The following is a 22,472-nucleotide window of genomic DNA, read 5'->3' as shown; positions in this document are numbered from 1 at the left end:
AACCTTTAGTGGAAAGACAATATGTCCAAATCTTAATTGGCAGATTTACGTGGTGAAGAAGAGGGTGACTTCAATATAGAAGGAGTGATTTGAACTCTGTTGGACTGATACAAACTACCATTATCCCTGAGCCACCACTATCCCATGCTGATCCTGCACACTCCCATTTTAGACAAGTGAGAAGCTTGACCACCAGCAGATCATTCTTTCAATGTGGAGATTTGGTGTAGAGGTTGACTGCCAATTTAACTCGGCAGGGAGAGCTGTTGCAATTTCCCACAGGATCTGCTCAGCAAGAGACACAGTCACAGCCAGAAGACACAATGTTCTTGTGGGTTCAAAGGGACCCTGTTACAAGATCCTTCAGAAAGCCTTGAATGTTGGTGAATGATCCTTCCAGATCCTTGTTCCCTGGGAGATTTAGGCTGGAAAAAGAGTGTGCAGCTGGATTTTAACCAGCTGTCTAGGATAGGCTGGGAGCTAGGGGTGGTCCATGAGGGAAAGTGGGCACGGGGTAGGTGGGGCTCAACTTGCTTTTCTATGAGAATTGTATTTTATCAGAGTTTAGCAGGCCATTTGCTGCATGGTGAAACTTGTCAGGTGACCTCCCCCCAATGATCCACCCTGACTTTCCTCTGGTCTTGCTGGTGGTAAAGGGGAGAGGGGTGGACTCCTAATTAGGGATCCCATGATCAGTCATCCTGACAACAAGGGCTGATCGTTCTCCAAGTGGCAGGCAGCTTTTGGACACAGGCTTCCCTCCTTTAAAGAAACGGGAGCCCCCAAGAACTGATTAGTGACCAGAATGGCTTAAAGCACACCTGCAGAATGCAGAAGAATCCACAAATTTAAAATTGACTAGTCTTCATACTGCTGGTCTAGATGGTATTCAGCTTCCCTCAGGCCTTAAATACTGGCTTTTGAAGTAAATTGTGTGTATGTTGACATACGGATTATCATTAAAGATTCCTCCCAGTTCCGCTGATGAAATAGTAAATGGTTGTACTTACACTCATGCACTTAAACGATAGACAACATCAGATCTCAACTTTATTTCATGCAGGGAAAGGTCAAATTTAGTGAATGTTTAATAGCCTTCAGTTAGACCACTGTACTTAGGTGAAGTGAGCTTTGAGCCTGGCTGTTATTTTAGATCCAGCTGACGTGTGCTGTACTCTCTGAGCTAATACAGGGAAGGTGGCTGTTTCACCAAGGCACATTAGATAGCCAGTGCCTCTGGGATAGAGGCAGCTTTTTCATCAGAAGGAAATTTTTTCCTGTTTCTGCTAAGAGGCTCTTGATAAAATTGTAATGCCTGTGTTATGCTGTTGTTGGTGAAGCAGTTGTGCTTTAGTGACCCTCTCACCTAAACAAGCTGATTATTTCTGTCTTTGGATATCACATCTAGCATTATAATAGATTTCTCACAAGGATTGCTGGAATGAAAGATAGAAACAAAAAAGAAAATTCTTTTTCCTGATTCTGAATGATTTGTCCTTTATATTAACATTGAGCATTTTGGATTTTTACCCCTCCCCCTCAGTCATTTACTCCTTCAACAATTAAAGCTCTTTCTTGGTATGTCCCTGATGATTTTTATGATGAGAATAACATTGATCAGTGACTTCTTCCGGGTCCTAATTAACAGCAAGTTTAAAAGCAAGTATATTATGTACTGGAGTAAATTAATGCACCTCTATTAATATCTTTTTAAAACATAAATGTAATGAAGCATCATATTATTAGAAGAACTGTTTTGCTCAATTTTTAAAGAGAACAATTTGTTAATAATAAGTGGGAGATACAAATTGGAAACAACTGGATTAAACATTCATCTAATTATTAATATACTGATTTATCTGATGGATAAAAACATTTTTAATGGACCTCCACTTGATTTGCTTTCCAGGAATAATATATGTTACCATTTCTGTAAACTTCTGGTAGCTTAGAGAAGATAGAATTAAAAGTGAAGCATTTACGGCTACATCAAAAAGGCAAGGAGGTGCACTTAATTATTTGTCATGTTCTGTTATTCTGTTACTTGTCATGAAATCAGAACAGTGATCTTCATGTTCTGTTATTCTGTTACTTGTCATGAAGTCAGAACAGTGATCTTCAATGCGTTTAATGCTTTCTTTGCAAATACCGAATAAATGAAAGTGTCCCCTTGGCAATCTCCCAAAGCAGTTCACATAACAAATTGATTATGTCGTTATTATGGCTGAAACTGAAAGCACTTTTCAAACTGGTTGCTTCATCACTGGTATTGTAACAGTGAAGTGATTGACTGCTATTGTATGTGTCATTCTCTGCAATGAATCAGTAATGAGCTGACACATGGACTATTCCCCATTATGTTTACAGGATTGTGCTTCAGGAGCATATACCATTGGTTGACCTCAGTGTAGCTATGGTTTCTGATGACAAGAAGAATGATATAAAAAATGTAGTGATTGTTAAGATGACATAGAGTGACTCTGAAATGAAAGAGACTATGCACCCTCCTGTGTCAGAGCTGGATCTATAAAATAAATTTAATCCCACTACCCAGATGTTTCCAAAAACCCTGCAGTTAGTCTCCTCAAGAGTGCATAGTCCCTATCTCTGGGTCAAGAGGCTGGAGTTCAAGTCCCACCTGCTCCAGAGGTGTGTCACAACAACTCTTTTTCAGGGAGTGTACTCTAAATCATAATCATTTTTCCTTGCTCTCTAGTTCTCTTGTTAAGTCTATGACCTCTGGTCATCAGTATCTTTGCAGAACTAGACAGTTTCTCCTTATCAACTCCATTTAAACTCTGCATAAATTGTGAAGACCATTATGAAAACTCTCCTCAACCTTCTCTACTCTAAGAACAATCACACTCCACCCATGTTCCGTCTAATCGACGCAGTTGCACACATATGCACAGCTATTCTGATATTCTGTGCAAGTGATCAGCATGCCAACATGGAATGCAGCATTGACTTCCACTTCCAGAAGTCACTGCCATGCGCAGACCTCAGAGGTTCACACAAAAGAAAAAGAAATAAGAGGGAATGTTGCATTCCATATAACTGAAGTTCCTTGTCACTGTTATCATCCAGGTAAGCATCTGTAACTGCTGCAAAGTCTTGACATCTTTCCCAAAGTGTGATACCCAGAATTGCATATATCACTCTCGCTGAGCCTAACCACTGTCCATAATGCATTAACTCATTCCTTTTGTATTTAGTTCCCAATTTATAGTTCAATATCATACTGTCTTAATCACCTTATCATCTTGTCTTGCCACCTTTAAGCAGATGTAAATATGTTCCACAGATTATAGAGTCATACATAGAGTCAAACAGCATAGCACGGAAACGGGACCTTTGCCCCATCATGTCTTTGCTGACCAACAAACACCAAACTATACTAATCCCATTTACCTGTGCTTGGTCCATAGCTTACTATGTCCTGGTATTTAAGTACTCGGCGAGATGCTTCTTAAATATTGCAAGACTACATGCTTTCACTATCCTGTCATGCAGCGCGTTCCATATTTCCACCACCCGCTGGGTAAAAACCTTACCTCAAATCGCTTCTAAATCACTTACTACTTACCGAAACTCCTCACCTCAATCTTAGACAATCTGCCATGTTCTTCTGCCTGCACATACCATTATAAATTGCTCCATTTAGATTATGCTTCCTCTCCACAGTGTTTCTCCCAAAGTGCAACACTTCACACTTAACAACATAAGATTGCAGCTGCCTTCTGTCTGCTCACTTCATCAGTGTCCTGCACTTTGTTTACAATCCTCCTCACTACTTACTGTTGCCAAATATTGTATAAGCTGCCACCTTTGAAATGTTACTCCCAACGTTTAAGTCCAGATTAAAGGAAAGCAAATGAGAGGGACTTTTCCCAATCACTTGCAGGTTGGTTTGGAGGTGGATGCTGGAAATGTCTGAAATGTGTTTTTGACCATTTTGCCATCATGCTCCTACCTCCAGTCATTTCTCCCCAGGGAAGATAGAGTGTAATGGGGAACCCCTTGGGACGTCAGCAAGAAACCACTTGACATCACTGGTGCGGCAATTATTAGATATTCAGATTCTTCCAGAGATGAATTGGATCAAGCAGTGTACATAACTCAGCTGTTCATATGAGGTGAACACACAGCAGAAGAGGCTGAGCAGCTTGACAGTTCCAGTCAATCTGACCTTTACATGGTAAAACAGATATCACCCACAGGCATTGTTCCCTCTCATGTCCCAGACCTTCAGCAGTACTCACATTGTTGTCACAATGGAGGCCCTCATCTCATAGTTACCAATTGGTCCTCCTGTCCCCTTATCTCTCCTTAAATACTGACCCCAGCAATGAGGTTTTAGTTGGCTGCCTCCAGTGAAATCATGTCTAAAATCCTACTGGAGCCATAAACAGGATTAAACCTGGAAGAATCTGTCAAATCTCCAATACAGAATTCTCACTGGTCAAGGAAAGCTCTGTCCACCTCTCTGCTTCCTATGCAATAGTCAATTCTATACTCAAGTTATTACCATCTATTTCATTCCATATGTCTCTATTTCTTGCATTGGTCTGTTTTGTGGTCCTTGTTTCAACACCCATCAATTGCATTGTCATCATAAAGCTTAAATGCCAAATCTTTCTGACTTATGGAACTATGTTTGGTTTGAACTCAATGCATCTCTGCCTTACGGTCCTAGCACTGCTTTATTGTTTCCTTGGTCAAATATTTCTCCTGTACAGCTGTGTTATATCTGTTCTAAACTTACTGATTTTGGCTCTCTTCAGAGGGAATATCACCAAATTAAAAGATTCTCGGGCACCAGGAGCAGATGTGGGACTCAGTCTTGTTCAAGGACCTCTCTGCCCCTCCCATAAGTGGCCAAACAAGGCTGTTTCTGGGAGCTCCATCCAATTCGGAAAGGTGGGTGAATTCTGTGGCTGGCAGGTTGAGACTCTGGTTACAATCTGACAGTACAGCAGAGGCCCTTTGGCCCATTAAGTTTGTGCTTGCAAGATTATATGCCTACCTACACTCGCCCCACCGGCCCACACAGGGTCCATAGCCTTGAATATTATGACATTTCAAGAGCTCATCTCTTTACTTTTCAAAGATTGTGAGTCTTCCCGTCTCAACCACCCTCCCAGGCAGTGCATTCCAGAGACCCACCACCCTCTGGGTGAAAATGTTCTTCCTCAAATCCCCTCTAAACCTCCTGTTTTTTGCTTTAAAATTATGGCCCCTTTTTATTGACCCTTCAGCTAAGGGGAATAACTACTGTCCATGCCCCTCATAATCATATAAACCTTTATCGTGTCCCCCGTCAGCCTTCTCTATTCCAAAGAAAACAACCTGAGCTTATCCAGCCTCTCTTCATAGTTGAAATATGTCATCATCCCAGGCAACATCCTGGTGAATCTCCTCTGCACCTGCTCCAGTGTGATCATATCCTTCCTGTAGTGTGGTGACCAGAACCCCATACAGTGGCCTAACTAAAGTCCTGTACAGCTCCAAAGTAGCCTCCCTGCTCTTATGATCTATGCCACAACTGATTAAAGGCAAGTCTCCCATGTTTCTTCTTAACTACCTTGTTAAGTAAGCTGTCCTGCCACCCTCAGGGATCTGTGGACTTGCACCCCAAGATCTCTCTGCTCCTCTGATCTTCCTACCATGTTGTTATTCATTGATTACTTTATTTGACAAGGTGCCACATCAAAGGCTGCTACATAAGTTAAGTTGCACGGTATTACAGGTAATGTAATGGCATGGATAGAGGATTGGTTGACCAGTAGAAAGCAAAGAGTAGGAGTAAATGGGTGTTTTTCTGGTTGGCGGTCAGTGGCTAGTGGTGTGCCTCAGGGATCAGTGTTGGGACCGCAATTGTTTACAATTTACATAGATGATTTGGAGTTGGGGACTAAGTGTGGTGTGTCAAAATTTGCAGATGACACTAAGGTGAGTGGTAGAGCAAAGTGTGCAGAAGACCCTGAAAGTCTGCAGAGGGATATAGATAGTCTAAGTGAGTGGGCAAAGGTCTGGCAGATGGAGTACAACGTTGATAAGTGTGAGGTCATCCATTTTGGTAGGAATAACAGCAAAATGGACTATGTTTTAAATGGTAAAAAATTGCAGCACGCTGCTGTGCAGAGGGACTTGGGTGTCCTTGTGCATGAATCGCTAAAAGTAGGATTGCAGGTGCAGCAGGTAATTAAAAAGGCAAATGGAATTTTGTCTGCCATTGCTAGAGAGATGGAGTTTAAAAACAGGGAGGCTATGCTGCAGCTGTATAGGGTCCTGGTGAGGCCACACCTGGAGTACTGTGTGCAGTTTTGGTCTCCTTACATGAGAAGGGATATACTAGCACTGGAGGGGTTGCAGAGGAGATTCACTTGGTTGATTCCAGATTTGAGAGAGTTGGATTATGAGGAGAGACTGAGTAGGCTGGGATTATACTCATTGGAATTCAGAAGAACGAGGGGAGATCTTATAGAAACATATAAGATTATGAAGGGAATAGATAAGGTGGAGGCAGGGAGGTTGTTTCCGCTAGCAGATGAAACTAGGACTAGAGGGCATTGCTTCAAAATAAAGGAAAGCAGATGTAGGACTGAGGTCAGGAGGAACTTCTTCACCCAAAGGGTTGTGAATCTGTGGAATTCCCTGCCCAGTGAAGCGGTTGAAGCTACCTCGCTGAATGCTTTTAAGGCAAGGCTAGATAAATTTTTGAACAGTAAAGGAATTAAGGGTTATGGTGAGTGGGCGGGAAAGTGGAGCTGAGTCTCAGAAGGATCAGCCATGATCTTATTAAATGGTGGGAAGGCTCGAGGGGCCAGATGGCCTACTCCTGCTCCTAGTTCTTATGTTCTTATGTTCTTGTCTTGTTCTTTCTTCAAAATGCATTACCTCATGTTTATCAGGGTTAAATTCCATCTGCGACTGATCTGCCTACCTGTCCAATCTGTTTATATCCTCCTGTAATCTAACACCTTCCTCCTCACTGACACCCACCAGTCAATCTTTGTGTCATCCACAACCTTATCGACCCTCTTACATTCTCACCTATGTTGTTTGTGAATATCAGTAAAGGACCTACAATGCACACCAGGCTCCAGTCATACAAACAGTCTCCTAACACCACCCTCTTTCTCCTGTCACTAAGTTAATTTTGGAATTATCTTGCCAAGTTACCCTGGATCCGATAAGCTTTTGACTTCGTTATCAATTTTCCATGTCAAAGGCTTTGCTGACATCCATAAAAATTAAATCAACAGCCCTGACCTCATTTATCACATGGTTGTCTGTCCCACCACAAGAGGTGTTGCCAAAGTGAGAAGGAGATTTTGAATATGCTTTAAGATGGAACCAGTGTTTTATTCTGGCAGATTCCAGATGACACAAGCACTGTACTTTTAAGACTGCTACATGACATCATGACATATGTTCTTCCGTTATAAAGATACCAACCTTGCCATCAGCCACTCTGTATCATGAAGTTAGTGTAGTTAGTCAGCAATGTGAATGCTATGGACAGGAATAGCATAAGCACAAAACCTGATATTAAAGCTGTGTAAATAGATAATGTTGTTAATAAACTTCAAGACATCTGCCTCAGCAAGATCCTAACTCTGTACAGTATATGTTATGTGTATTAATATATAGAAAACTAAAATACAGTTATTCATCACAGCTTGTCATTGCCAGTAAATGAATGTGAAATGCTGAATAGGTTACAGCAGCACAGCAGTTATGGGGAGTCTTTTTCCTGACAGTCATCCATCAGTCTGTTCGAGTTTAGAACACATGCCAGCCAGCTACATGCAATTTGGCGTTTAACTCACCCTAAAACCTGCTTGCATATAAAATAATTTGATCAGTCCATCAAACTCGACACAAGACATGGTGAACGTGACTTCAGCTAAGATGCCCTCAACCATGCTGTAACTCCAGAATGGAAAATCCTGACAACAGGTATTTGTCCTGATCACACATGTTCTAGATCTGGTGTAACAAGTTTGTTTGGCATTCTATTGACTGCAAGTTCCAGTTGAAAAGCCCACCACCTACAAAATTTGGGGTCACCATTCATAGATTTTCTCCCACTGGAGCACATTCTCTACAATGAGATGTAACCTTGCTTCTTTCACTGTTGGGATATCCTGATGATGAAATTACTATTCAATATTTTAGAATTTCTTCATTATCCTTGCACTTTACCATATTTTCCTGCAATCTGTATTGTCAATAAAATTCCTTACTACTCTCTTCTTATAGTTCTCTGCTACTGGGTAACAGATTTGCTCCTTAGTATTCTTTCTATCCCATCCTCCAGCCAATATGTGATTCTGTAGAATCTCTGCATTCAGGAAATGCATGCAGACATGAGGAGAATGTGCAAATTCCACACAGTCAGCCTAGGCTGGAATTGAACCCAGGTCCCTAGCATTGTGAGGCAGCAGTGCTAACCACTGAGCCACCATGTTGTCATGCCTCCATGATTTGCTGGATCAAACTCTAAGGTAGATTTGTGTAAGGAGCTTCAGCACTTAGGTGTTGCTGATGACCTGAGCAGAATATTTGTCTTGCAGCAGACATGTGTCTTTTCTGATTTGTCTCTCAATGTGGACTAAACTTAAATTCTTAGTGGCTTATATATCTGGACTGGGGCAGTGGACTGTAATGTCAAGGTAGTTGTCAAAATGCAAATTTCCAAGCATTGGTATTTCCACCTTCTGAAAGACAAATTTTAATAGTATAATTGATAAGGAAACTCAATTCTTGGATGACAGCTATGAGTATACATTATCTGGAGACCTGTCATGTAGAAGAATAGGCACCTGCCACAAGAATCCAGTTGCTGAGACTGAAACGTTGGTCTTCTATTTGGTGGAACCACCATTTAATGACGTATGATAGATTTCACTGATTTGTGAAGCCAATGATGGAAATACACAATTGTGCTGTTCACCCAATTGCTTAAAAGGATCTCATGGCAACTGTTGCTCACCTAACAGGAACTAAATGATTTAATTCTCAATTTTTTTTTGAGCCAACTGTTGACTACGTTCCTTCAGGGCTAGGTTAGACAACAATTCAAACTTAAATTGATTTTTTTTAATTGTTCATGTTATGTGGGCATCATTGGCTGGGCCAACAGTCGTTGCCCATTTCTAATTACTATTGAACTGAGCCGCTTCCTGGGTCATTTCAGAAGGCAGTTAATAGTCAACCACTTTGCTATGGGTCTGGAGTCACATGTAGGCCAGACTAGTTAGGACAGCAGACTGGTGGTGGTAATGGAGATAAACAGGCAGCTTATTCTTGGGGATGGCCAGTGTCCTTTAAGGATAATGCCCTTGTTGACTATGAGATCCTTGATTGGCCCAGGTTAACAACCCCAACCAGGAAAGCCCTGGCTGACCAATATGAACAGGGGATTTAGAGTCTCCTCAGTTCAGGGGACTGACTCCAAGCTGGCTGGCTACAGCCAGTGTACTAGGCACAAGTAAATAAACGGGGACTTGGTGACAGGATAGTGGCCTCTGTGCAGTTATTTCATGCCCCATTGCCAAAAGCTGTCAGGTCTATCTCGGCAATGGCCAGGGTTGTGTTGTAGGGAGAGGGTGCCTCAATACCTCAAAGAGAGGTCACGCAAGCTGTGGGCAGTCAGGGCTAGGCAGGCTAACCAAGTTCCAGATAAATGCAAGTCCAAACAGAGCAGCATATACCTGCTGATTAAGATCCAGCAGGACTGCTACATCTACAGAGCTGAAAGACGTGTAGTTATGTCACACTTTTTATGACCATGGATGATTCAAAGAGCTTTACAGCCAAAAAAAAAACTTTTCTAAGCTTTGTCACTAATATAACAGAGGAAACATGGCAATTAATTGACTCACAGTCAGTCTCACAAACATCAATGTGATACTGACCAGACAATCGATGTTTTTTGTGATATTAAATATCAGCCAGGGATAACTCTCCTGCTCTTCTTAGAAACAGTAACAAAGCAAGTAGATGGATTCCTTCTGAGAGACAGTATTTCTAACAGTGCGGCTCTCCTTCAGTATTGTATTGCAGTGTCAGTCTTGATTTTTGTACTCAAGCCCTGGAGTAGGACTTAAATCTAGAACAGCATGACTCAGAGGCAAGAGTACTACCAACTGAACTGTGGTTGACATGATGGTCATTAATCCTTATTCAACCTATAATGGAGCTTATTGGATTGGAGTGAGATCTGTCCCTATGGAGAGAGGGTGTTTCCTCAATATTGCTGATGATAAAAAGCTCTACAACCGAATGTTGGCTTTTCTGTAGTATAGTTTGAAGGCTGTTATACACGATGGTGAGCTTCCGTACATTCCTGGCAAAGGCCAAAAAGTGTTCATGAATGGAATAAAAATAATTCAGTGAAGGATTATGCATGTAATTAGTGATAGCCATCAGAATCATTCTGGGGCTGAATGGCCTCAAGCCTGTGTTGTTGCTGCAACGATTAGCAAAGACCCCATTTAGATGACACAATGGGTCTCCGTCTGTGTGTAATTGTCTATATGGAGAAATGGGAGCCTTGCAATTAAACACCTCAACCACCCCGAGCAATCCCCCTCCCTCACAAAAGTGGGGAAGTTTGAGCAAAGGAATTAAAATTGAGAAAATAGTGCAGTATTCCAAACATGCATTTTTACAGCGGCAGATTTCAAGCTGTCTGGGTGCCCTGCCAGTGGAAAACGTGGGACCCTTTATTAACCTATTTCAACGGGCTCTCACAGAGCACATGAGAGCTTGATTTCAAACTTGGATGTTTGCATGTTTGTCAAGGCTCAGAAAACTTAACTGTGAATTGGAGGCAGGAGCTGGTAACTCCATAGGGTAAGTGGCTTTTACAGCACTCCTTGTGAGCCAGGAGGAACAGAACTATTGGGCCTGGCCTTTCAGGAAGCATTTGGTCTCAGCCCACTGTTTACAGCCTCTTTCTGTCTGCTGGGATTATTGATCTCTGCTCCTACCACCTATGCAGGCGCTAATGCCTTTTCCTCTTTTCCAAGTGATCACACCATCCCACCCACCATGTCCAATGACCCTTCTCTCCATTGTCCCAATTTCACACTCTTCACTCAAATGTTTTATTGTTCCTGTGCTGTGATTGCAGATTCAGGTTGCTGAATTTCCACCTGGCTGCCAACCAGTCAACTATCCGTTGTGTCAGCAATGGGAGGAAATCAATAATGAGATCCTGCCGGTGACTTTGGAAGGTTCTTCCAATGTTTCCATTCTCCCCTATTCCCTTGCCACTTCTCCATTAGTATCGGCTTCAGGGTTTTTGCAATACTCTGTCAAAGCAAGAGATATCCTGACAAAACTACCAACGGTCATATCCATCAAAAACTTTAATCTTCCCAGAGATAAATCACATGGCAGTCTCATCATTTAAACACTTAACCTCATCGAAAATCTGTTGCCTTAACAGTAAACATTGTAGAACTACATCAAGCAGCCATCAGCACTCCTAACTCCTCCAACTATTCTGGAAGAAAATCATCCCTTTAATCATACAAATATCACCAAGTCAGCAGTGATACATTATGAGGGAATATGGCAGTGAAATGGAAAGTGATAACGAAACAGGCATCCATTTCTTAAAGATGTACCAGCCCTTGAGTGGCACTGAGGAATCAATTTAGAGAATAAAAACCAACATTACTTTCTGTTTGCATACAAACAGAATTAGTGTTCTGCAGACATTAATATCCAATTTATATTTACAGTTTGCAATCTCTTAAGTCAGCATTAAACTGGGAATATAAACATTGGAGACAGTGTGTACTATCAAGATAAATGATTTGAACACTTGCAGTCTTCCAAGGTAACAGTGTCTATTACTGAGCTGCTGGAGCATTCCCAACTGCTCCATAAGTATCAGTGAAGCAATTTGTTGATGTTTGTCAGACACTGAGGAACACTGAACATAATGTCATTCAATCAGATTAAAGCTAAACTTTAGTATCAACTCCACTTTCATACCCTATCCTTGCATCCACTGATCCCCTTAGTGCACAAAAATATCTTTCAATCTAAGTGCGAATATACACAACAACTGAACATCCACTGTTCTCTGGGGTAGGAAATGCAAAAGAATTACAACCTTTTGAGACAAGAAATGTCTCCTCCCTTTAGTTTTAAAAGGAACACAGGAGCAGATGTAGGCAATTCGTCCCTTTAAGCCGACCCTGCCATCCCAGATCATGATTGATTATCGACCTCTATTCCATTTTCCTGCACTACTTGACCTGATCCTTACCAATCTGCTGGCTGCAGTTGCAGCTGTCCATGAGAGTATCGGTAAGAGCGACCACTGCACAGTCCTTGTGGAGATGAAGTCCCACCTTCACATTGAGAACAACCTCCATCGTGTTGTGTGGCACTATCTCCATGCTAAATGGGACAGACTTCACACAGATCTAGCAACTCAAGACTGGGCATCCATGACGCACTGTGGGCCATCAACAGCAGCAGAATTGTACTCCAGCACAATCTGTAACCTCATGGCCCGGCGTATCCCCCACTCAACCATTACCATCAAGCCAGGGGATCAACCCTGGTTCAATGGAGAGTGCAGGAGGGCATGCCAGGATCAGCACCAGGCATACCTGAACATGAGGTATCAACCTGGTGAAGCCACCAAACAGGACGACTTGCACGCCAGACAGCATAACCAGCAAGTGATAGACAAAGCTAAGCGATCCCACAACAATGGATCAGATCTAAGCTCTGCAGTCCTGCCACATCCAGTTGTGAATGATGGTGGACAATTAAACAACTCACTGGAGGAAGTGCCTCTACAAATACCCCCATCCTCAATGATGGAAGAGCCCAGCACATCAGTGCAAAAGATAAGGCTGAAGCTTTCACAGTAATCTTCAGCCAGAAGTGCCGAGTGGATGATCCATTTTGGCTTCCTTCAGTGGTCCCCAGCATTACAGATACCAGTCTTCAGCCAATTCGATTCACTCCACGTGATATCAAGAAACGGTTGGAGACACTGGATACTCAGGACAAATCCAACCCGGGCAATTACCGCCCCATCAGTCTACTCTCGATCATCAGTAAAGTGATGGAAGGTGTCATTAACAGTGCTATCAAGCAGCACCTGCTCAGCAATAACCTGCTCAGTGACGCCCAGTTTGGGTTCCGCCAGGGCCACTCAGCTCCTGATCTCATTACAGCCTTGGTTCAGACATGGACAAAAATGCTGAATTCCAGAGGTGAGGTGAGAGTGACAGCCCTTGCATCAAGGCTACATTCGACCGAATGTGGCATCAAGGAGCCCTAGCAAAACTGGAATCAATAGGTATCAGGGGGCAAAGTCTCCACTGGTTAGAGTCATACCTGACACATAGGAAGATGGTCGTGGCTGTGGGAGGTCAATCATCTCAGCTCCAGGACATCCCTGCAGGAGTTCCTCAGGGTAGGGTCCTAGGCCCAACCATCTTCAGCTGCTTCATCAATGACCTTCCCTCCATCATAAGGTCAGAAGTGGGGATGTTTACCGATGATTGCATAATGTTCAGCACCATTTGCAACTCCTCAGATACTGAAGCAGTCCATGTCCGAATGCAGCAAAACTTGGACAATATCTAGGGTTGAGCTGACAAGTGGCAAGTGATATTCACGTCACACAAATGCCAGGCTATGATCATCACCAACAAAGTACAATCTAACCACCACCCCTTAACATTCAATGGCATTATGATCACTGAATTCCTCACTATTAACGTCCTGGGTGTTACAAGTGACTAGAAAATGAACTGTACTCAACACATTAACACAGTGACTGTAAGAGCAGGCCAGAAGCTAGGAATACTGCGGCGAGTAGCTCATCTCCTGACTCCTCAAAGCCTGTCCACCATCTACAAGGCACAAGTCAGGAGTGTGATGGAATACTCTCCACTTGCCTGGATCAGTGCAGCCCCAACAACACTCAAGAAGCTTGACACCATCCGGGACAAAGCAGCCCACTTGATGAGCACTACATCCACAAGCACCCAGTCCCTCCACCACTGATGCTCAGTAGTAGAAGTGTGTACAGTCTGCAAGAAACACTGCAGAAATTCACCAAAGGTCCCTAGACAGCACCTTCCAAACCCACGACCACTTCCATCTAGAAGGACAAGGGCAGCAGACATATGGGAACACCACCACCTCCAAGTTCCCTTCCAAGTCACTCACCCTCCTGACTTGGAAATATATTGCCATTCCTTCACTGTCGCTGGGTCAAAATCCTGGAATTCCCTCCCTAATAGCGTTGTGAGTCAACCTACAGCAGGTGGAATACAGCAGTTCAAGAAGGCAGTTCACCACCACCTTCTCAAGGGCAACTAGGTATGGACAAGAAATGCTGGCCAGCCAGCAACACCCACATCGCACAAATGAATAAAACAAAACTATCCCATAACCATTGGATGTACACTTGTGGGGACTTGGGCTCATCACTCTCACACCTGGCCTGGGAAAGGAAGCTGACCCATCTGTCCCTCACTGGGGAGAAAGTCCTACTTTGGGATCTGATGGCCTAGCTGATTGACCAGCAGCTCCAGCATCTCAGTGCTGAGTGCTGACAACACTGCAGACAGCCTCACAAGGAAGCCCTATGGAAGCTGGCCTAAGGTAAGTGCTGGGTTTTGGTGATGGAGATGCTTTGGAAAGGTTTGGGAGGAGTAGGTTTTTCACTGCAGGCAGGTGAGAAGGGGAGTTGGGGAGAGGTTATCACCATTAGGAAATGGCATTGATAAACAAGGAGCACCCACTGAAGAAAATGCCCCCTTTTATCCCACTGTTCTATAAACTTCCGTAAAAATATGGGAAACCCGTTCTTGCCTGCCTGCCCGCACCAACTATATTTCGGTATGGGCAGCATGTTATGAGAGTCAATAGTGCTTTTAACAAGCCTTCATTATTTATTTACATAGGGTGTCTGCTGGCTGCTGATTTGGCACCCACCACTCTATGTTATGGGGGTGAGTTTGAGGATGGACAGGTCACCCTCTTTTTATTACACGTCTCCTGCCCAAAACACACATGGTGGGGGCATGTGACATCCAGCCTTTGATGTCATGAATATCTCAAGATCTGTCAATCTCTATTTGAACATACTCGATGACTGAACTTACACTGCCCTCTGGAGTAGAAAATGCTAAAGATTCATCACCTCTCAGTTCCAAATGACCTGTCCCTAATAATGAGACAGTGCACCCTGGTTCATGAACCTTAGCCAGGGGAAATGTGCTTCCTGTATCTATCCCACTGAGCTATGTAAGAATGTTGTGTGCTTCAACAAAATTATCTCTCACTCCTCTAAACTCTATTGGTTCAGTCTTCTCAACCTCTCCACACAGGACAGTCTCACCATCCCAGAAATTAGCTTAGTAAACCTTAAATTTGTCCCTCTATGGCAAGTACATCCTTCCTTGTTCTCAGTCGATGGCCCCCAGTTTTAGTCTCTCCAGTAAAGGAAGCAACCTCTCAGCAGCCACTTCGATGTCTCTGAGATCCAGGTGACTCCTAGGATTATAGAAACATGGAAAATAAGAAAATAGGAGTAGGCTACTCAAGCCTGTTCTGCCATTCAACATGATCATGGCTGATCATCACATTCAGTCCCCTGTTCCTGCTTTTGCCCCATAACCTTTGATCCCTCTAGCCCTAAGAACTATATCCATCTCCATCTGGAAAACATTCAATGTTTTGGCTTCAATCACTTTCTGTTGCAGAGAATCCCACTAGCTCACCATTCTCTAGGTGAAGGAATTTTTCCTCATATCAGACCTACCCCAGATCCTTCAACTTTGACCATTCTGGTTTCCCCAAACATCAGGAACATCTTCCTGCATTTTCCTGACTAGTCCTGTTAGAATTTTATAAATTTGTTGCTCTCAGTAGGACAGCTTATATATTCCAGTGATCAACCTTTGCTATAATCTGTCTAAGGAAATGTATTTGGCTTCAGGTTTACCTAGTTGTCTGTCTTTCCTCCTATCCCCATTTCCGAGGGATGAAATAATAATTTCCATTGCACTGATCCATGCTTTTAGGCAACATACTGCAGTAGTTTCCCATTGCCGCCTTCTGTTTTAGATAAGGAGATGAAAACCCTACAGTGCCCGAGGTCTGTTATTCGCCAAGAACTATATAATTGAAGTAAGACATCCTTACTCTGTTACTCCCTCATGTTGTGACTGAGACTGGAGAAGTGCACTGTTAGTCTCATCTCACTACTCCACAGATCATTACATAAGATAAAAATATTTTTCCCAGTTACTTAGATGACTCATTAAATACCTCAACCACATCAGATTTAAAAACAAAATCTATCAACCAACTTTCTTTCTAAGCACAAAGTAAATGATTTATTATCAAAACAAAACATATTCAATGAGTATGCAATAACTAGTTGATATACACATAGGGTAATATTAATGTCAACCTCTCTAAATCATCCAAAATACACATCCTAGGAAAATAGAGAAAAAGAAGTTCTTTCTGCAGAGTTCCACTTTTAAAAAGAAAATCACGTTTTCTGGACTTCGGGTATTCGTGAAGGTTAGGGTGTGGAATTAACAGAGGTCTGTCATTCTGATGTTCTGACACATGTGATCTGGTCACTAATCATGCATGGTTGTCTTTCGAGTATTGGTACACACATCATCCTGGTCATGCAAAACGATATTGAAAAGTTCTTTCGATCACTTTTTCAGGAGAACAAATAGATTTCACCCTGAACTTAGCAAGAAGGTTTTCTTTTCAGAAATAGGGGAAATCAGCTGGGCAAGTCTCCTTCACAGACCTTGGTTCCCCCAACAATTCTAGATGTCAAAGTACAATCCTTGCAGTCACTGTTCAAAACAGCCCCAGCAAAGGAAGCAATTATCACCAGTAATATGACTTCTAGAAGGCTTGCTAAAAGTATCTGTACTGTCTGAGTGATCTCTTAAAGAAACACTCCAGATATTTCTATAAAACTTAAAATCAGTCAATATTTCCATGATCCTTCAAAATTAAAGTCCTCCAAGAAATATTAAATATGACGTGGCTTTGTATCACTTGCAAGAAAGCGTAACTACTAACTGCCTTGCTAATTGCTTGCTGCACTTGCACATTCAGTTGCTGTACTCTGTGTACAAAAGTCTTCAATTCACAATGAATACCAGTGGGCTTCTAGCCTCTCATCCTTTAAAAATATACTTTGATTTACCATTTTTCTACAAAATTGGATAATTTCACACTTTTTCATAGTATACTCCATTTGTCCAATCTTTTGACCTGTCTATGTCGCTTTGTAGCTTCTATGCATCCTCTTCACTGCTTTACTTTCTCACATAACTTAGTAGCATCAACAAATATGGTTATATCATATTTATGCCCCTCATCTATAGATTATCAACAGTTGAAACTGTGCATTGATGCAGCATCACTCCATTATACACACTCTACCATCTCAAACGTGATATGTTCCTACTGCCTGTTTGCTATCCATTAATCTGTGCTCAATCCATTACACAATTCAATAGGTATGTGTGTTTCTTTAATGTCGATCCAGCCATCCAAGCCAATCCAGCTTTACTAAATACAATTTAGCAAAGTTGTACCAGAGAACTACTCCAGAAAATATCACCAGGTTTTATCTAAATATTCAGAACCTCCATATCAACAGGAATATTTTAAGTGTCAGCAGGAAAGAGCAATTAGAAATAAAATGGGTGAAGGAAATCTATCCTCCCGTTGCCACAGATGATCATTTATTCTGGCTAGAGCACATCCACATCAAATTTCTGTCAAGGGGCCATTATTAGCATGTAACATGGTCCGAATGCTTGTTTTAGTTAGCTGCCATGAAATGCCACATGACATTCTGGAAGCGGCCTGATCCAAATTCAGGTCAAATGTTTCTGGAGTAATTGGAGCACAGGATGTGTTCCCCAAAATTGATCCTTTTTGTTTACAACTGTAAAATGAACATAACCAGGGATCAATTTGTACCTTGTTAACTCATTCAACTTTTTAGAAGCTGTCCGGCACAAATTTAATGCTGTGTTTTACTAAAACCTCTACCAGTAATAACACTTCAAAAGTACTTCAAAAATGCTGTCTTGACATAGGCCAGTTTTGTTCATACTACCCGACTTTCACCTTGTTTCCGAGTGAACAAGATGGCGATAGGAATTCAGCTGCCCCTTTTACAGATTTTCTGACTGTCATTTTAAAATTCAAGAGTGATAAAATAAGTGGCCAAATAACGATCTCCGTTTTAACATAACTGTACAAAGTTAGATTTTAGTTCCAGTGTACCGCTAACAGACACTGTGCTGGACTGTGGGTCAGGAACTGTGATACAGTGAAGAAGATCCTTGAGGAGTGATCAACGAATATACTGTCCCTGGGAGCCTCACTCAGTTAAGGATGAACTGCCCAGCTGGGGTCCAGGGGTGGGGTAGGGTTTTGTGGAGGGTGAAGGTGGGTGCAGTGAGACTACCAGAAGCTCTGTGTGGCTGAGCGTCTCTCCAGGAGAGGTTGACCAAGTAGAGAACTGTAAGAGTGCCTCAGTATCCAACAATTTCTATTGTGGCCACAGCGCCAAACCAATTTAGTGGAGCAGAAATCCCTCCACTGACTTTCCTTCTTTAGTCTCACTTGTCACCATTGAACTCAGTGGATTTATGCTGGGCCCCTTTGCAGCCCACACTCTGGCCTTCACTTCCAGCCTGCTCCCCTTCATCAACCTGCTGCTGTATGGCCACCACCATACCATCTGCAGGCTTCTGTCCCAATTGGGGATCCAGATCACCAACTCAATATCACATTGGTGCTTAGAGTGGACTCAACTGGCAATTCATTTGGGTTGTTGCCACTGGTGGGTAACTGTCACCTCTCAGGAGCTGCCTCCTTCAAAATAGGCTGGAGCCAGGAACACAGCGCAAACTGATGTAATAGTGTGAAGAATTGCCTGCATGGATGTCTTCAAATCACCTCAGATTTGGGATGAAAAATCTAACCAAACTGTGCGCAAATTAATCCAAAACATATGAAGCACTGTATATGTCATAAATGCCAAGCAGTCCAATACTTAGAGAGGTAACTGACCCTGCAACACAGGAGTGGTATCATATGGAATACATTGTTTGACTCAGAACTACATGCCCCAATACAATGTATCAACAATCTATAGTTCCAGCTATTAATGCACACATATTTCCCTATCATACACACTTCTAACTGAATTCCTATTAAGGTAAGTAAATTTTATGTAATCTCACATTTTGTTTATACTTTAAATTGATTTTATGAGAACCAAATCATTTAATCAAATTGTTTCTAAAAAATGATTTGATATTGAAGAGTCATGTAATTGTAAACTGCACTATCAGAAAATAATTTGTTAGTATCTTAGTATGCCTGTGCCTGAGCTTCTACCTTTTATCAAATGCTTTTATTTTGCTTCATACATCCTGAAATGTCATTATTGCAACTTTCTAAACAAGCGTCATAAAAAGATGGAGATGTGTGCACTAGAGCATTGGATTATAAATAGTGCGTCATCCTTCTTGATGAAAGCACTAAATGACACTCTTTCAGTGCATGATTATCTGAATCATGAAGACGCCAACATCTAGTGGTTCCACAGCACTGTACAAGAGAGATAACAAAACCCCTACACTGACTCACACTAAGAACAAATTCCTATCACACGCTGTCAACTCCTGGAATGTTATTCTCTTTAATTAAAGCTGAAATGTGTTGTTAAGGGTTATTCAACATGCCTTGAAGTATTCGTTCTAACAAATAGGCATCAGGGATTTATTGACAGCAGGGATGTGAGATGAAGCAGGCTATTTTATACAAATATTGACCTTTGTCTTAAATATCCTTTATTTGGAGTCATAAAATGTTATCTGGTTGTTTGACGTCACACTTTACGTTTCTACTTCTGTTAAGACAGACCTTTATAGACGATGAAATTGCATGGATAGCACTCTAAATCACGGAGGTTTCCCATTTAAGAAATCTGGAAATTAACGTCAATGGCACTTTTGAATAAATACATTCCTATTTTTCAGTCACTAAGATCTCAAAGAGCAAATTCCAGGCTTCTGTCATTTAGAATTTGGTAGCAGTATAACACTTTGTATCAGCAAAAAACAAGAAGAACCCACAAGGGTTACCGGCTATGTGGATGAGATTTACTAAAGAGATCTCATTCCTTAATGTTGTAGATTGCCTTCTAATGGAAATGACTCTGTAATTATTGGGTCTCCCAGTGCATTCATAATCTGACCACTGACTTTCCATGGATTTTCAAGCTTTGTTTCAGTGTCTAAAATAGAATGGTGCTGAGAGTTTGTTAGTAGTCTGCACATTTGAATTACCATTATTATTGATAATCTCATGGCAAGAAAGATATTTCTTTGCAGATGTCTGGTTGGAGGTGAGATATCAATGTCAGCAGCAGATTCATGACTGGCTTATGAGCCCTATCTTCATCCTACAGACTTTCCAATAGTGAGGACATCAATTGTCAGCTGGTAAAATTGGTGGCAGATAGTTGGTTTGAGTAGCAGCTCTTGTTTCCTTCTCTATTCTCTCTCAGTGTCTGCCATTGTTGATTGGAAGACCTCTTTTGATAATGGATCACCATTTTGGTCAAGATAGGACATTTGTTTCCCGTGGTTGCATCAACTTTGGACAGCCTGTAGCTTAGTAGTATCGTCACTAGGCTAGTAATCCGCAACGGCAGGATAATGTAATAGGAACTTGTGTTCAAATTCTGCCAAATTAGAATTGAACAAATATCTAGTCTAATGGCAATTATGTATCTACTGCCAATAGTTTACAAAACCCCTTCAGGTTCACTAATGTCCTTTAATGAAGGAAATCTGCCATCTTTACCTAGTTACATGTGACTCCAGAACCTACATCAATGTGATTGAATTTTAACTATCTTGGGTAATTAAAGATGGACAATAAATGTTGTCCTCACTAGCAGCATCCACATCCCATTAATGATTTTTTAAAAGTTGGTTAATGTTAATAGACCGCACCTTAATGAGCATATTGAGACTGTCTTTGAAATATTTTGTATCGCCTCTGTGTATCAACAGGTTCCCTTGAACAACTCTGGTTACAGACTGATGTAAACAGTCTTGACTTGGACATTCTGATGACATTTCCCATTGTGTCAGCTAATGTGAGATTATCAGGATCTCTGTACTTGATATACCCGTGTCTTGGAGAACAGTTACGTTTGTTCATTTGTGATCTCACACAATTCACAAGATCCTAAGACAGTACTGTATTGATGAGGCACTATAACTTGTCCAAGTCGCAGCATCCTAGAGAACTGTGGGGCAAAGCGCTGCCCAATAGACTTAGAATTTAATGTTGGGTCTAAAAGCACTTGAAACTTGAATATGCAATTTGCCATAGGCTGAGTTATCACTTTGGATTAATTAGTGTACCTCTTCATCTTCAGCTTTTTGACATGAATAGTTTTCAAGATATTGGAAGTGAGAAATATCATCCAACATTTTTTATGAATCTCAATTGAAGGCATTGAATTTGAACAGTTCTGAAGACGTTCTGAATAAGTCATACCAGGCTCAGAAAGATAACTGTTTCTTTCTCCACAAATGATGCCAAGCCTGCTGAGTTTCTCCAGCATGCTTTATGATTGTTTCAGACTACCAACACCTACAGTACTTTGCCTTTATTGGATTTGATACACTTGGCGTAGGTTGGTATAGAACTTTGGTTTTCCTGATGCTTCAGTCCAAGTCCTGTTCGGTTGTAGGATTTTGTGAATACACAACTAGTGTAGATCGCAGGATATACATCAACCAAATGTATAATACAATCCCATTTCTTTGTACCAAAATGCAAGTTTAGGACCATATGTTAACCCTTCCCTCCAACTTCCAGCTAAGAAATGCACGTTTTGTATATATATAATATATACATAAGGTGTTGGCCTCAACTTTTCAGCTCAGGGACCTATATGTACAATTACACTCACCTTACAAGTGGCTGCATGGGATCAAACAAGGAATATGGTGTGCGTTGTGAAGAAAAGAAACAGCTGTTTAAGACATAAAACACACACAGAAGAATGTGCATGGCAACCGATGAAAATAAATAGGTCCTGCTGCATCAACACCTGTCGTTCATGTTTTATGCTGAGTTTATGATTTAAGCCCCGTTTGTTGAAGGATTTAATCAAGATGTGTTAGAAAATAATTGTATAGGTTTTGGCCTCTGGTCCGTTGAGGTTAAAGAGTATACAATCAATGTGTATTATCTCACCTGGGGAAAGCCTGTTAGGGGTTACGTTGTAGTACTGCTGCAACACAAATTGTGAATAATATTGGTACAATGACACATGCCTGTTTGATACCTGTTTTGATAGGGATGAGGCATGTGATGGAGTTATT

General features: G+C 41.7%; 1 protein-coding gene across 1 annotated transcript in view; it reads left to right on the top strand.

Moving 5' to 3' along the window:
- Positions 1-22,472, top strand: part of myo3a (myosin IIIA) — a 355,589-nt gene that overhangs the window by 69,998 nt on the left and 263,119 nt on the right. The window lies entirely within an intron of this gene.

This window comes from Rhincodon typus, chromosome 2 (assembly GCF_021869965.1).
Source record: "Rhincodon typus isolate 14 chromosome 2, sRhiTyp1.1, whole genome shotgun sequence".
Taxonomy (NCBI): Eukaryota; Metazoa; Chordata; class Chondrichthyes; order Orectolobiformes; family Rhincodontidae; genus Rhincodon; species Rhincodon typus.
Note: the sequence above shows the minus strand (reverse complement) of the source record. Positions and strands in the feature narration are given on the sequence as shown.